At 36.5% G+C, this 17936-nt stretch overlaps 1 long non-coding RNA gene across 5 annotated transcripts; it reads right to left on the bottom strand.

The window, feature by feature from the left end:
* Positions 1-501: 501 nt before the first annotated feature.
* LOC129447562 (uncharacterized) lies at positions 502-5425 on the bottom strand. 5 transcript variants are annotated; one of them, XR_012358281.1, is made up of 7 exons: positions 4631-5425; positions 3972-4027; positions 3686-3743; positions 2913-3068; positions 2634-2798; positions 2409-2485; positions 502-1358 (listed from the first exon to the last, which is right to left on the bottom strand). It is a non-coding gene; the product is annotated as an uncharacterized lncRNA (long non-coding RNA). The 5 variants fall into 5 exon arrangements; XR_012358280.1 differs by having other exon boundaries at positions 5032-5425; XR_012358279.1 differs by having other exon boundaries at positions 3972-5425.
* Positions 5426-17936: the final 12511 nt, after the last annotated feature.

Raw genomic sequence — 17936 nt, 5'->3', positions numbered from 1 at the left:
TCTATTTATATCTGATTGTAAATGACACTCATCTATCTATATCTGGTTGTATCTGACATTCCTCTATCTATACCTGATTTTATCTGACATTCCTCTATTCATACCTGACGACTGTATCTGACATCCCTCTATCTATACCTGACTGTATCTGACATCCCTGTATCTACACTGTAAAATGTAATTAGTTGACCTTACTTAAAAAAAGTATGCAAACTCGTTGCCTCAAAAAAAGTAAGCAAAGTTAGATTAAGATTAGTGATTTAGAAAAGCTTGTTTATTTTAAGTGTGCAGTACTAATCTAGTAGTACCACTAACACGCTTTTTTTAAGTTCATGTAACTTTTTTCATTTAAACCCCACTTAGAATTACTGAATACCTACAACTTAATATTTTTAGTTCTGCCTACTCAAAGAAACCAATTTCCTTTAATTCGTCCTTGTTTTGTTGTTACGATCTAATAAACACATCACAAACATGTAATTTAAAAGAACACTCACTTGATTCAGCTACATTACATCATTTATTCAATGCACATTCACATACATAACAGCAGCTAAACAAAGTTGTGGTTTATTTAAATGTAGACAGTTAAAATGTAACTTTTTTTACATTAAAAAAATGTATTCAGTTAAAAATTGCATTTTAAACTGAAAGTACAACAAATGCTTTTGTGTCCCAAAGTGAGCAGTGAAAGGATAAAAGCAACACAAACAAAAACATCACTCCTTGGGGTTTGTATTTGTACTACATTACAACTATAAAAAGCTTTCCTAAAACACAAATGTTAACAGGACAACCGTGGTAGGTTATTTTCTGACATTATTATCTAATACTAACATTTAATAAACAACTCTTAATAAAACACGGTGGCTCTGTTTCCAACATTAGCATACCTGCATAACATTACAGACTTTAATAGAATTTCTTTTTTTATTAAGATCAGAAGCAAATACAGTTGCATGACAGCATCAAACTGTCTCTAATAACAGGAGAACATTAATAGCTGCAAAGCTTACAAAGTGCTATCTGACAGCTCTTTATTGTTCTAACCCAGAAGACTGTTCTTCAGAGTCAACCATTTTGGTGGGAGGTTTTTCTTTCCCAGTCCAAGCATCACAGTCTGAATGAAGTTGAGTGTATTTGCCATGCATTTTGGGTAATCCAAATGCAATGCATATGTAAGCCCAAACAAAAGACTTGAGGCAAGTTCTTAACATTATCCATAACAATACCTCCCTCCAGAATGATGGCAGTGGAGATGGGCTGGAGGACCACTAAGCTTCGTGAGGACTATCTTCACTGAGAACCGTCAGGACACCAACAGTGATGCGTTCTAGAGCCTTGTCTCTCGCTGCATCCTACAAAGACACAAATTCTTTAGCATTGCAATTTATGCTAGTCTAAAACATTCATTTTTATTTTTGTAATGTTATCAGAGAATATGGCTTTAAATACATTTTCACATTGGATTGTAACAATAAAGCAAACAAAATATATTTGATTTGGTTAAACTACAGCTATGAAGATCCAATAAGGTCTATACATTCTTGAACAGTAACACTGACTGTTCAACCTAGACTCCTAATCCTTAAATTTGAAATGAATGAATATGTATAACGTTTATTTGGAACATTTTATGTCTACTTACATCTCTCAAATTAGTTGTGTAGGTATTAGGGGTGTAACAATAAGCGTATTCATATTGAACCGTTCATTGGACCATTTTCCCTGCAACCAATATTTTGTTATTTGAAATATAGGCGCATCGCGAGTAGGGATGGACGATATGGCCAAAAATCCATATGTCGATATGCATTGTGGCCTCTTGCGGTATGTATTGCGATATGTTAATTTTAATAGACTCGTTTCAGAACAGGTTATATAGACCCTTAGGAAAGCCAAACTGCTAAATGTATTTTTTTATACAAGTAAATCGTTTATTTGGCTCTGGTAATTTCTACCTACCGCGGGCTCTTCTACTAGAAAATGACAACAGCATCAGAAGCATACAAATCAGCACTACGCTGCCCCTCTCTCTCTTGTTTGCTTACGCATGCACGCACACACACATACACACACACTGTGGATCAGCTCCTGCGTGAAGGCAAGAATGCACATCCTGGTGAATTTTGGAAGTTAGACGACTGAGCTGCAGTGGCCTGGCATAAGATTTATAAAAACACATTTGAGAAGAAAGGCACAACAACTCAAAAGACTTGCGTGTTTCACAATTAAAGACGATAATGCCAATTTCGCGCGTGGAGCAGCAGTTAACTTATGTGCGATCTACCGCTCTTGCGATCGACTGGTTTCAGCCACGTTTATTCAGAATGACAAATATGATGATGCGTTGCAGGTATAGTTTTATATTCATGCAGACCAAACTTTTTTTATGTGCAAGTACTTACAGAGCAGGTCTTGTAGAATTCACTGGAGTCGTCATGCCTTTGAGGACAAATGAGCGAAGTACTGTCACGTCTGGTGTCTAATGATACACAGAGAGAGAAAAGATAAGTTAACAGAGTAAATTGCAAGGCACAAGCAGACAGGAAATAAAATAGGTTGGTCTGGATTGTCTCATTTAGAACCTGATGAACTATCATACAGATCAAAAGCAAAATGAACCTACTTACCAGCCAGCTCATGTGCTGCATCAGCTCCTTGAGTTTCTGGCCAACTCAGTCCTTAAGTTTCCCTTTTGGTTTTGAAAAGTTTGATGAAACGTGGGGAATACTGGTCCAAAGCCTCAAGTCTCCCTCAAGATTCTTACTGGCGATTCTATTAAACTCAGCAAACACCTGAAAAAGTAGAGAGGGGTATTAACATTCCAACAAGTGTTTGGATTTCTAGCCACATTTTGAATTTGTTTTTGATTTGCATCATTTTATTGGTTGAAAACAAAAATAGGTTACCTGTCTCTCTGTGAAAAGTGCTGGCCATCATTTAACCATGTTCTGTATAGCAGGCCCTTGTTTTTTAGAATTTCTTGTCTGCATAGTGGGAATGATTGGTCCATCATTTGTGAAATGAGAGTGCCACATTTGGTTGTTTTTTCTTCATTTCTTCCACTAAAACACAAAGAAGTGAGATTATATGGGGATGATGGGAGACACCCACACAAATAAGCTCTGGTTAAAAAAATAATAATAATTTGGGTTAGTGTGTAAGGTAGATTTATAAAAATTCTCTCACATCTTCATGGACACAACAATGAATGTTTTAATATTTTTCCTTGTAATAATGTATGATTAGCAAAAATGAAAATGCATCCGTGTAGATGAGGGAATCAAAGTGTATGCTCGTTGTGCACACTCTACATTATGGCCAAGCATGCTCGCTTAAAATAACATCTGAATACCACAAGCAACGCTTAAAACAATTCCGCCACTGACTTTAGACATTGGGAACTGCAAAATAGCATCAGGGATTGTTTGCGCCAGAACACGCCTTATTTTTTGCACTGAACAGCCCAGGGAGCACAAGTTCATTCCTAATTTACTAACATGCGTCTGTGAAGGGAAAGTCCGCTGTGCATTGGGTGCAAGATAGGGCCGGCTGCATTATCAGACTTTAAATACCAGAGCTATAGGAAAAACTAAATCCTTGCAAAAATCTAATTATCAAGCTTTTCAACATTGAACTTCAAGACAAGTGAACAGAGCAGTACAAAAGGTAAATGACTCACTTATGTGGTTGGCATCTGGGATACTGTAGTCCTGGGTATGATGGACTGTCCACAGTATCTATAGAGACAGTTCAGAGATACCAATTACATCAAATATTTGAAATTCAACATATGCACAAAATATTCTGAATGATGAAATATACTATAATGATAAATTCATTTAGACACACAAGATATTTACTTTGAATTTTTTTAATTGATTCGCTTTTGTTGTAATCCAATTGCTCTGATGAAAGCATAACTTTTACTTTAACATGCAATAATAACAGTTATTAGTTGAAAATACCTTTTATTGCTGGGATTATGGAACGTGAGGAGGATTGATTACCATTCTGCTTGAGCCTGAAAGAGGACAGTTTAAAAAAAAATACAACAATTTAATACAAACAAAATTCACCACAACTCACAAACAAGTAACGTTACATGTGAAAACTAACATAGGCATATAACCCACAGACAGTTCCCCTTATTAAAATGTGCACATTATATACAAGATGACCTTGAATAATAATGTTAGCAACGGAGTATGCCAGCAAATACGTTACCTATCATAACAGGCTATGATAAACGGTGTACAAAAATTCAGACAGGGAGACACTATTGTCTGTAACGTGTCTGATCTGGGTACTACACGTGGTAACCATGGAAACGGCAAAGCTACGAATATCGACCAGTGTTAAGTGCGAGTGTTAAATAAAATAACATTGTGGGGATATCCCCAATCATGTGTCGATACACGTGGTAATCTTGTCTTAGATAAGCACAGACTGTTATTATTGGTAGCTAAATTAGCATTAGTGCTAACTTTACAGCCTAGCTTAAAATAAAACGATACATACTTGTTCTGCCAAAACTTATAAAAATCAGTTATAAAGCTCTGGAAACTCACAAACCACCGGGATCAGTCTGTCATCATGCTAATCAGTACGTTACTCGACAAGTTACCTTACTATGCTTCTTCGACTTCATGCGGCGCCGCAAGAACCGACAGCCGGATGACGTCAAAGTACCGCGAGAACGATTCAAGCAAATCTTATTTCGTCTCGCTCTCGCGATACCTTGACGCCATCCCGCTGTCGATTCTTGAGGCGCCGCATAACACTGAAGTTATTCCTGAATTTTAACGTGTCAAAAGTCTTAAGTTACCAATTTTCAACACAGAGGAAGTTGTCGATTGAAAAAATAATAAAGTATTTACCAAGTTTCAGCAAAATATAGCCACGTTATGTCTATAATATATAGTTAGCTAGCGTAAGCAGACATTACTACACGCATATCAAGCACAAAACACTGGGGCTGACTTACAGAAACAAAACGATGTGCACACGGGTAAAATATTTACTCACCAAATGAGTGTGCCAAGCAAAATAATATCGGCTGAAGATAATCACAAGTGCCGTAGAAGCGATGTTTAGGTCCAGCTCCACCTGGTCAGTTGCAGCATGTGGTGAGGTGACATAACGACCGTCTGCAAAATTACGATTCCCGCAAATCCAAGACCCGCCCCACGAAGCACCTTGATTGGTTGGGTTTAGGCATGTCAGAGAGGACTGGTCTGCGCATGTCCACATGTCATAAACTTACTTTTTCTATATTAATCCAGCTCACGTAGACTGAGCTGGTAAGATTTTTCAACCTCAAAGTACAAGTAACTCACTAAAAGCAAGTGTTAAAAGCAGGTTGATAAAAACTGATTAAGGTCAATTTACTATTTTTAAGTAAGTACCATGTTTGCATTTACAGTGTATATTTGATTGTATCTGACATCCCTTTATCCTATCTGATTGTATCTGACATCCCTCTATCTACATCTGATTGTATGACATTTCTCTATCTATATCTGATTGTATCTGACATACCTCTATATCTGATTGTATCTGACATTCCTATATCTATATCTGATTGTATATGACACTCATCTATCTATATCTGGTTGTATCTGACACCCCTCTATCTATATCTGATTGTATCTGACATCTCTCTATTTATATCTGATTGTAAATGACACTCATCTATCTTTATCTGATTGTATCTGACATTCCTCTATCTATACCTGATTTTATCTGACATTCCTCTATCTATACCTGACGACTGTATCTGACATCCCTCTATCTATACCTGACTGTATCTGACATCCCTGTATCTATATTTGATTGTATCTGACATCCCTTTATCCTATCTGATTGTATCTGACATCCCTCTATCTACATCTGATTGTATGACATTTCTCTATCTATATCTGATTGTATCTGACATACCTCTATATCTGACTGTATCTGACATCCCTCTATCTATATCTGATTTGATCTGACATCCCTTTATCTATATCTGACTGTATCTGACATCCCTCTATCTATATCTGATTGTATCTGACATCTCTCTATTTATATCTGATTGTAAATGACACTCATCTATCTTTATCTGATTGTATCTGACATTCCTCTATCTATACCTGATTTTATCTGACATCCCTGTATCTATATTTGATTGTATCTGACATCCCTTTATCCTATCTGATTGTATCTGACATCCCTCTATCTACATCTGATTGTATGACATTTCTCTATCTATATCTGATTGTATCTGACATACCTCTATATCTGATTGTATCTGACATTCCTATATCTATATCTGATTGTATATGACACTCATCTATCTATATCTGGTTGTATCTGACACCCCTCTATCTATATCTGAATGTATCTGACATCCCTCTATATATATCTGATTTGATCTGACATCCCTCTATCTATATCTGACTGTATCTGACATTCCTCTTTCGATATTTGACTGTATCTGACATCCCTCTATCTATATCTGATTGTATCTGGCATTCCTCTTTCGATATTTGACTGTATCTGACATCCCTCTATCTATATCTGATTGTATCTGACATTCCTCTATCTATACCTGATTTTATCTGACATTCCTATATCTATACCTTACGACTGTATCTGACATTCCTCTATCTATATTTGATTTTATCTGACAATCCTCTATCTATATCTGATTGTATCTGACATCCCTCTATCTACATCTGATTGTATCTGACACCCCTCTATCTATATATGGTTGTATATGACATTCCTCTATCTATACCTGATTGTATCTGACATTCCTCTATCTATACTTGACGACTGTATCTGACATTCCTCTATCTATATTTGATTTTATCTGACATTCCTCTATCTATATTTGATTGTATCTGACATCCCTCTATCCTATCTGATTGTATCTGACACCCCTCTATCTATATCTGATTGTATATGACACTCATCTATCTATATCTGATTGTATCTGACATCCCTCTATATATATCTGATTTGATCTGACATCCCTCTATCTATATCTGACTGTATCTGACATCCCTCTATCTATATCTGATTGTATCTGACATTTCTCTATCTATATCTGATTGTATCTGACATTCCTCTATCTATACCTGATTTTATCTGACATTCCTCTATCTATACCTGACGACTGTATCTGACATTCCTCTATCTATATTTGATTTTATCTGACATTCCTCTATCTATATCTGATTGTATCTGACATCCCTCTATCTACATCTGATTGTATCTGACACCCCTCTATCTATATATGGTTGTATATGACACTCATCTATCTATATCTGGTTGTATCTGACACCCCTCTATCTATATCTGATTGTATCTGACATCCCTCTATATATATCTGATTTGATCTGACATCCCTCTATCTATATCTGACTGTATCTGACATCCCTCTATCTATATCTGATTGTATCTGACATCTCTCTTTTTATATCTGATTGTACCTGACATCCCTCTATCTATATCTGATTGTATCTGGCATTCCTCTTTCGATATTTGACTGTATCTGACATCCCTCTATCTATATCTGATTGTATCTGACATTCCGCTATCTATACCTGATTTTATCTGACATTCCTCTATCTATACCTGACGACTGTATCTGACATTCCTCTATCTATACCTGACTGTATCTGACATCCCTCTATCTATATTTGATTGTATCTGACATCCCTAAATCTATATCTGATTTTATCTGACATTCCTGTATCTATATCTGATTGTATCTGACATCCCTCTATCTACATCTGATTGTATCTGACACCCCTCTATCTATATCTGATTGTATCTGACATTCCTCTATCTATACCTGATTTTATCTGACATTCCTCTATCTATACCTGACGACTGGATCTGACATTCATTCCTCTATCTATATCTGATTGTATCTGACATTCCTCTATCTATACCTGATTTTATCTGACATTCCTCTATCTACATCTGATTGTATCTGACATTCCGCTATCTATACCTGATTTTATCTGACATTCCTCTATCTATATCTGATTGTATCTGACATTCCTCTATCTATACCTGATTTTATCTGACATCCCTCTATCTATATCTGATTGTATCTGACATTCCGCTATCTATACCTGATTTTATCTGACATTCCTCTATCTATACCTGACGACTGTATCTGACGTTCCTCTATCTATATCTGATTGTATCTGACATCCCTCTATCTATATTTGATTGTATCTGACATCCCTAAATCTATATCTGATTTTATCTGACATTCCTCTATCTATATCTGATTGTATGTGACATCCCTCTATCTACATCTGATTGTATCTGACACCCCTCTATCTATATCTGATTGTATCTGACATTCCTCTATCTATACCTGACTGTATCTGACATCCCTCTATCTACATCTGATTGTATCTGACATTTCTCTTTCTATATCTGATTGTATCTGACATTTCTCTATATCTGATTGTATCTGACATCCCTCTATCTATATTTGATTGTATCTGACATCCCTAAATCTATATCTGATTTTATCTGACATTCCTCTATCTATATCTGACAGTATCTGACACCTCTCTATCTATATCTGATTGTATCTGAGACCCCTCTATCTATATCTGATTTGATCTGACATCCCTCTATCTATATCTGACTGTATCTGACATCCCTCTATCTATATCTGATTGTATCTGACATCTCTCTATTTATATCTGATTGTATCTGACATCCCTCTATCTATATCTGATTGTATCTGACATCCCTCTATCTATATCTGATTGTATCTGACATCCCTCTATCTATATCTGATTGTATCTGACATTCCGCTATCTATACCTGATTTTATCTGACATTCCTCTATCTATACCTGACGACTGTATCTGACATCCCTCTATCTATACCTGACTGTATCTGACATCCCTCTATCTATATTTGATTGTATCTGACATCCCTCTATCTATATCTGATTGTATCTGACATCCCTCTATCTATATCTGATTGTATCTGACATCCCTCTATCTACATCTGATTGTATCTGACATTCCTCTATCTATACCTGCTTTTATCTGACATTCCTCTATCTATATCTGACGACTGTATCTGACATTCCTCTATCTATATCTGATTTTATCTGACATTCCTCTATCTATATCTGATTGTATCTGACATCCCTCTATCTACATCTGATTGTATCTGACACCCCTCTATCTATATCTGATTGTATCTGACATTCCTCTATCTATACCTGACGACTGTATCTGACATTCCTCTATCTATATTTGATTTTATCTGACATTCCTCTATCCTATCTGATTGTATCTGACACCCCTCTATCTATATCTGATTGTATATGACACTCATCTATCTATATCTGGTTGTATCTGACACCCCTCTATCTATATCTGATTGTATCTGACATCCCTCTATATATATCTGATTTGATCTGACATCCCTCTATCTATATCTGATTTGATCTGACATCCCTCTATCTACTGTATATCTGATTGTATCTGACATCTCTCTTTTTATATCTGATTGTACCTGACATCCCTCTATCTATATCTGATTGTATCTGGCATTCCTCTTTCGATATTTTACTGTATCTGACATCCCTCTATCTATATCTGATTGTATCTGACATTCCGCTATCTATACCTGATTTTATCTGACATTCCTCTATCTATACCTGACGACTGTATCTGACATCCCTCTATCTATATCTGACTGTATCTGACATCCCTCTATCTACTGTATATCTGATTGTATCTGACATCTCTCTTTTTATATCTGATTGTACCTGACATCCCTCTATCTATATCTGATTGTATCTGGCATTCCTCTTTCGATATTTTACTGTATCTGACATTCCGCTATCTATATCTGATTGTATCTGACATCCCTCTATCTATATTTGATTGTATCTGACATCCCTCTATCTACATCTGATTGTATCTGACATTTCTCTATCTATATCTGATAGTATCTGACATCCCTCTATATCTGATTGTATCTGACATTCCTATATCTATATCTGATTGTATCTGAGAGCCCTCTATCTATATCTGACAGTATCTGACACCTCTCTATCTATATCTGATTGTATCTGACATTCCTCTATCTATACCTGACTGTATCTGACATCCCTCTATCTATATCTGATTTGATCTGACATCCCTCTATCTATATCTGACTGTATCTGACATCCCTCTATCTATATCTGATTGTATCTGACATCTCTCTATTTATATCTGATTGTAAATGACACTCATCTATCTATATCTGGTTGTATCTGACACTAGCGATGTCCCGATCCGATCACGTGATCGGAAATCGGCCCCGATCATGTGGTTTCAGACTCGATCGGAATCGGCCGTTACCTCCCGATCAGGATTAGGATACATATGCAGGGTTTAAAATCCATTAAGGTCTTGCTCTGCTCCATGCCAGTGTATGCGCTGCGCTGGTGCTTGTGAACTGATGAGAAGAGAATAGGCTTGTTCGGCTTCCTGCGGCGCCGCAAGAACCGTCAGCCGGATGACGTCAAAGTTCCGCGAGAGATTTAAAAACAAACTCCTCCGTATGATTTCGCGGATCACTCTCGCGGTGGTTTGACTTCACCCGGCTGTCGTGTTGCGGCGCCGCATGAAGTCGAACGAGCCTGTTGACGTGCTTTCATTCATAGGCTTCACACTCGTGCGTGCAAGGAACCCACAACAAAACCGGGCTTTTACCGCTCATTTAAACGACGCGTTGATCGTTTTTGTCACCATGTGCTCAGACGCAGCTCCGCGTCTCACTCAGAACCTCAAGAACGCGCATTCGCGCAGGATACTGGAGATGAGAGATACTGTAGAGATGAGAGATAGAGAGAGAGGTAAGAATGGTGCCCACGTCGAGAAAACTAGAAGTCTAGAAACAAAGTATTAAAGTATGTATAGCCATGTCACTCATCTCATTCCAATATGTTAACTAGATAACTGGATGCTGATTGTAAAGTTTAATAAAATAATGTATTTTGATTATACAGATTAATTACGACCTAACTATAGGTATTTTATAACTAACTGCTGACCAGCTTAGGGAATCTTATAAGATATACTGTATTGCTGAATCAGTATGTTGTTTTTCTTGTTAATTGAGTCTTTTTTCGTAGTCTATCTTATGCATTGAATTAGTCAAGGAGGTTGATTCTTATAACTTCCTTCCAAGTTTGATCAATTGTGCATAATGACATGTGCAACAAATGCATATAGGGTGTCAGACTCATAGATTTGCATAATTTAAAGTTCAGTTTTTAAAGTTTGGGTCAACATGTGGCACAGCTTTAAAACTGAAACTTATAAAATCCTATCAGAGGTCCAAAATGTCATTGAAACACACCAGTGGCTTTGCTGTCAACATGTTACCCCTCAAACCCTCCATCCCAACAGAGCATACCCACAAAACAAATCCCAATTTAACCCCTACATATACTATATATATTCTCATTATTTTTAACACATCTATAGTTATGCGCTGGCACAGAGTTAGACTCTTTTGACTCCACACAGAAACAGCAATGCGTGCGGCATGACATAAGGAACATCCTGGTTCTGTTTTTTTCGCTCTTATTTATTCTTTTTTTATGTATTATAGAAGTATCGGATCGGGACTCGGTATCGGCAGATACTCAAAATCAAATGACTCGGACTCGGACTCGAGGGCAAAAAAACCTGATCGGGACATCCCTATCTGACACCACTCTATCTTTATCTGATTGTATCTGACATTCCTCTATCTATACCTGACTGTATCTGACATCCCTCTATCTATATCTGATTGTATCTGACAATTCTCTATCTATATCTGATTGTATCTGACATACCTCTATATCTGATTGTATCTGACATTCCTATATCTATATCTGATTGTATATGACACTCATCTATCTATATCTGATTGTATCTGACATCTCTCTATTTATATCTGATTGTATCTGACATCCCTCTATCTATATCTGATTGTATCTGGCATTCCTCTTTCGATATTTGACTGTATCTGACATCCCTCTTTCTATACCTGATTTTATCTGACATTCCTCTATCTATACCTGACGACTGTATCTGACATTCCTCTATCTTTATCTGATTGTATATGACACTCATCTATCTATATCTGGTTGTATCTGACATCCCTCTATATATATCTGATTTGATCTGACATCCCTCTATCTATATCTGACTGTATCTGACATCCCTCTATCTATATCTGATTGTATCTGACATTTCTCTATCTATATCTGATTGTATCTGACATTCCTCTATCTATACCTGATTTTATCTGACATTCCTCTATCTATACCTGACGACTGTATCTGACATTCCTCTATCTATATTTGATTTTATCTGACATTCCTCTATCTATATCTGATTGTATCTGACATCCCTCTATCTACATCTGATTGTATCTGACACCCCTCTATCTATATATGGTTGTATATGACATTCCTCCTGATTGTATCTGACATTCCTCTATCTATACCTGACGACTGTATCTGACATTCCTCTATCTATATTTGATTTTATCTGACATTCCTCTATCTATATTTGATTGTATCTGACATCCCTCTATCATATCTGATTGTATCTGACACCCCTCTATCTATATCTGATTGTATATGACACTCATCTATCTATATCTGGTTGTATCTGACACCCCTCTATCTATATCTGATTGTATCTGACATCCCTCTATCTATATCTGACTGTATCTGACATCCCTCTATCTATATCTGATTGTATCTGACATCTCTCTTTTTATATCTGATTGTACCTGACATCCCTCTATCTATGTCTGATTGTATCTGGCATTCCTCTTTCGATATTTGACTGTATCTGACATCCCTCTATCTATATCTGATTGTATCTGACATTCCTCTATCTATACCTGACGACTATATCTGACATTCCTCTATCTATACCTGACTGTATCTGACATCCCTCTATCTATATTTGATTGTATCTGACATCCCTAAATCTATATCTGATTGTATCTGACATTCCTCTATCTATATCTGATTGTATCTGACATCTCTCTTTTTATATCTGATTGTACCTGACATCCCTCTATCTATATCTGATTGTATCTGGCATTCCTCTTTCGATATTTGACTGTATCTGACATCCCTCTATCTATATCTGATTGTATCTGACATTCCGCTATCTATACCTGATTTTATCTGACATTCCTCTATCTATACCTGACGACTGTATCTGACATTCCTCTATCTATACTTGACTGTATCTGACATCCCTCTATCTATATTTGATTGTATCTGACATCCCTAAATCTATATCTGATTTTATCTGACATCCCTCTATCTACATCTGATTGTATCTGACACCCCTCTATCTATATCTGATTGTATCTGACATTCCTCTATCTATACCTGATTTTATCTGACATTCCTCTATCTATACCTGACGACTGGATCTGACATTCATTCCTCTATCTATATCTGATTGTATCTGACATTCCTCTATCTATACCTGATTTTATCTGACATCCCTCTATCTATATTTGATTGTATCTGACATCCCTAAATCTATATCTGATTTTATCTGACATTCCTCTATCTATATCTGATTGTATCTGACATCCCTCTATCTACATCTGATTGTATCTGACACCCCTCTATCTATATCTGATTGTATCTGACATTCCTCTATCTATACCTGATTTTATCTGACATTCCTCTATCTATACCTGACGACTGGATCTGACATTCATTCCTCTATTTATATCTGATTGTATCTGACATTCCTCTATCTATACCTGACTGTATCTGACATCCCTCTATCTACATCTGATTGTATCTGACATTTCTCTATCTATATCTGATTGTATCTGACATCCCTCTATCTACATCTGATTGTATCTGACATTCCTATATCTATATCTGATTGTATCTGACAGCCCTCTATCTATATCTGACAGTATCTGACACCTCTCTATCTATATCTGATTGTATCTGAGACCCCTCTATCTATATCGGATTTGATCTGACATCCCTCTATCTATATCTGATTGTATCTGACATCCCTCTATATCTGATTGTATCTGACATCCCTCTATCTATATCTGATTGTATCTGACATTCCTCTATCTATATCTGATTGTATCTGACATCCCTCTATCTATATCTGATTGTATCTGACATTCCTCTATCTATACCTGATTGTATCTGACATTCCTCTATCTATATCTGATTGTATCTGACACCCCTTTATCTATATCTGATTGTATCTGACATTCCTCTATCTATATCTGATTTGATCTGACAACCCTCTATCTATATCTGATTGTATCTGACACCCCTCTATCTATATCTGATTTTATCTGACATTCCTCTATCTATAACTGACTGTATCTGACATCCCTCTATCTACATCTGATTGTATCTGAGAGGCTGTTTACACTTGGCATTAACATGCGTTTTCGTCGATCGGATCACAAGTGGACGACGTTAATGCCAGGTGTAAACGGTGTTCAAAACGTTTTGAACGCGTCCACTTTCGACCACATTCAGAGGTAGTCGAAACCACTTTCGATCGGATCGCTTTGGAGCTGTGGAACGCACATGTGGTTGAATGCGTTCGAACAGCCACACGCGACCGCCTTCTCTCCGCCCATTTATCTAATCTGAGGTATTAAACACTAATTTTACGTCTTTTTTGACTTCTGCCGTGAACATTCGGTGAACAGCGCTATTTTTAGCCTTTCATTGATAAAACTACTGCGGGTGTTCTCCGTAGTTTCGTTTTGAAAGCGTGAAAGTTGCGCGATCCTATTTCATCAATTGCACTGAAAACTCAGAGAAAGCTCCAATAAATAAACGTACAAAACACTGTGCAGCATGTATACTTGCTAAACAAGCAGCGAGCTCCGACATAATATAAGTTTGCGTCCATATAAACTCATAATACTCCCGCTCGCGTTTGAATGACAGCAGAGAGACTCGCCCACCGTCTCACAGACCACCCCCTCATAGTATTCAGCACAGAAGCGGTCGAAAGTGGACAAAAGAGACGGATTTAAATACCAGGTGTAAACGTAATGTGTCTCTCTCGTCCACTTGTGATCCGATCGATGAAAACACATCTTAAAACCAAGTGTAAACAGCCCCTAACATTTCTCTATCTATATCTGATTGTATCTGACATTCCTCTATCTATACCTGATTTTATCTGACATTCCTCTATCTATACCTGACGACTGGATCTGACATTCCTCTATCTATATCTGATTTTATCTGACATTCCTCTATCTATATTTGATTGTATCTGACATCCCTAAATCTATATCTGATTGTATCTGACATTCCTCTATCTATATCTGATTGTATCTGACATCTCTCTTTTTATATCTGATTGTACCTGACATCCCTCTATCTATATCTGATTGTATCTGACATTCCGCTATCTATACCTGATTTTATCTGACATTCCTCTATCTATACCTGACGACTGTATCTGACATTCCTCTATCTATACCTGACTGTATCTGACATCCCTCTATCTATATTTGATTGTATCTGACATCCCTAAATCTATATCTGATTTTATCTGACATCCCTCTATCTACATCTGATTGTATCTGACACCCCTCTATCTATATCTGATTGTATCTGACATTCCTCTATCTATACCTGATTTTATCTGACATTCCTCTATCTATACCTGACGACTGGATCTGACATTCATTCCTCTATCTATATCTGATTGTATCTGACATTCCTCTATCTATATTTGATTTTATCTGACATTCCTCTATCTATATTTGATTGTATCTGACATCCCTAAATCTATATCTGATTTTATCTGACATTCCTCTATCTATATCTGATTGTATCTGACATCCCTCTATCTACATCTGATTGTATCTGACACCCCTCTATCTATATCTGATTGTATCTGACATTCCTCTATCTATACCTGATTTTATCTGACATTCCTCTATCTATACCTGACGACTGGATCTGACATTCATTCCTCTATCTATATCTGATTGTATCTGACATTCCTCTATCTATACCTGACTGTATCTGACATCCCTCTATCTACATCTGATTGTATCTGACATTTCTCTATCTATATCTGATTGTATCTGACATCCCTCTATATCTGATTGTATCTGACATTCCTATATCTATATCTGACAGCCCTCTATCTATATCTGACAGTATCTGACACCTCTCTATCTATATCTGATTGTATCTGAGACCCCTCTATCTATATCTGATTTGATCTGACATCCCTCTATCTATATCTGATTGTATCTGACATCCCTCTATATCTGATTGTATCTGACATCCCTCTATCTATATCTGATTGTATCTGACATCCCTCTATCTATATCTGATTGTATCTGACACCCCTTTATCTATATCTGATTGTATCTGACATTCCTCTATCTATATCTGATTGTATCTGACATCCCTCTATCTATATCTGATTGTATCTGACATTCCTCTATCTATATCTGATTGTATCTGACATTCCTCTATCTATACCTGATTGTATCTGACATTCCTCTATCTATATCTGATTGTATCTGATACCCCTTTATCTATATCTGATTGTATCTGACATTCCTCTATCTATATCTGATTTGATCTGACAACCCTCTATCTATATCTGATTGTATCTGACACCCCTCTATCTATATCTGATTTTATCTGACATTCCTCTATCTATAACTGACTGTATCTGACATCCCTCTATCTACATCTGATTGTATCTGACATTTCTCTATCTATATCTGATTGTATCTGACATCCCTCTATCTATATCTGATTGTATCTGACATTCCTCTATCTATACCTGACGACTGGATCTGACATTCCTCTATCTATATCTGATTTTATCTGACATTCCTCTATCTATATCTGACTGTATCTGACACCCCTCTATCTATATCTGATTTTATTTGACATTCCTCTATCTATACCTGATTTTATCTGACATTCCTCTATCTATACCTGACGACTGGATCTGACATTCCTCTATCTATATCTAATTTGATCTGACATCCCTTTATCTATATCTGACGGTATCTGACACCCCTCTATCTATATCTGATTTTATCTGACATTCCTCTATCTATACCTGATTTTATCTGACATTCCTCTATCTATATTTGACTGTATCTGACACCCCTCTATCTATATCTGATTGTATCTGACATTCCTCTATCTATACCTGATTTTATCTGACATCCCTCTATCTATATCTGACTGTATATGACACTCATCTATCTATATCTGGTTGTATCTGACACCCCTCTATCTATATCTGATTGTATCTGACATCCCTCTATATATATCTGATTTGATCTGACATCCCTCTATCTATATCTGACTGTATCTGACATCCCTCTATCTATATCTGATTGTATCTGACATTTCTCTATCTATATCTGATTGTATCTGACATTCCTCTATCTATACCTGATTTTATCTGACATTCCTCTATCTATACCTGACGACTGTATCTGACATTCCTCTATTTATATTTGATTTTATCTGACATTCCTCTATCTATATCTGATTGTATCTGACACCCCTCTATCTATATATGGTTGTATATGACATTCCTCTATCTATACCTGATTGTATCTGACATTACTCTATCTATACCTGACGACTGTATCTGACATTCCTCTATCTATATTTGATTTTATCTGACATTCCTCTATCTATATCTGATTGTATCTGACATCCCTCTATCTACATCTCATTGTATCTGACACCCCTCTATCTATATATGGTTGTATATGACATTCCTCTATCTATATTTGATTTTATCTGACATTCCTCTATCTATATTTGATTGTATCTGACATCCCTCTATCCTATCTGATTGTATCTGACACCCATCTATCTATATCTG

The sequence above is a fragment of the Misgurnus anguillicaudatus genome, chromosome 17, assembly GCF_027580225.2.
Source record: "Misgurnus anguillicaudatus chromosome 17, ASM2758022v2, whole genome shotgun sequence".
In the NCBI taxonomy this organism is placed as follows: Eukaryota; Metazoa; Chordata; class Actinopteri; order Cypriniformes; family Cobitidae; genus Misgurnus; species Misgurnus anguillicaudatus.
The sequence above is the reverse complement of the archived record's forward strand: the minus strand, read 5'-3'. Positions and strand labels throughout refer to the sequence as shown.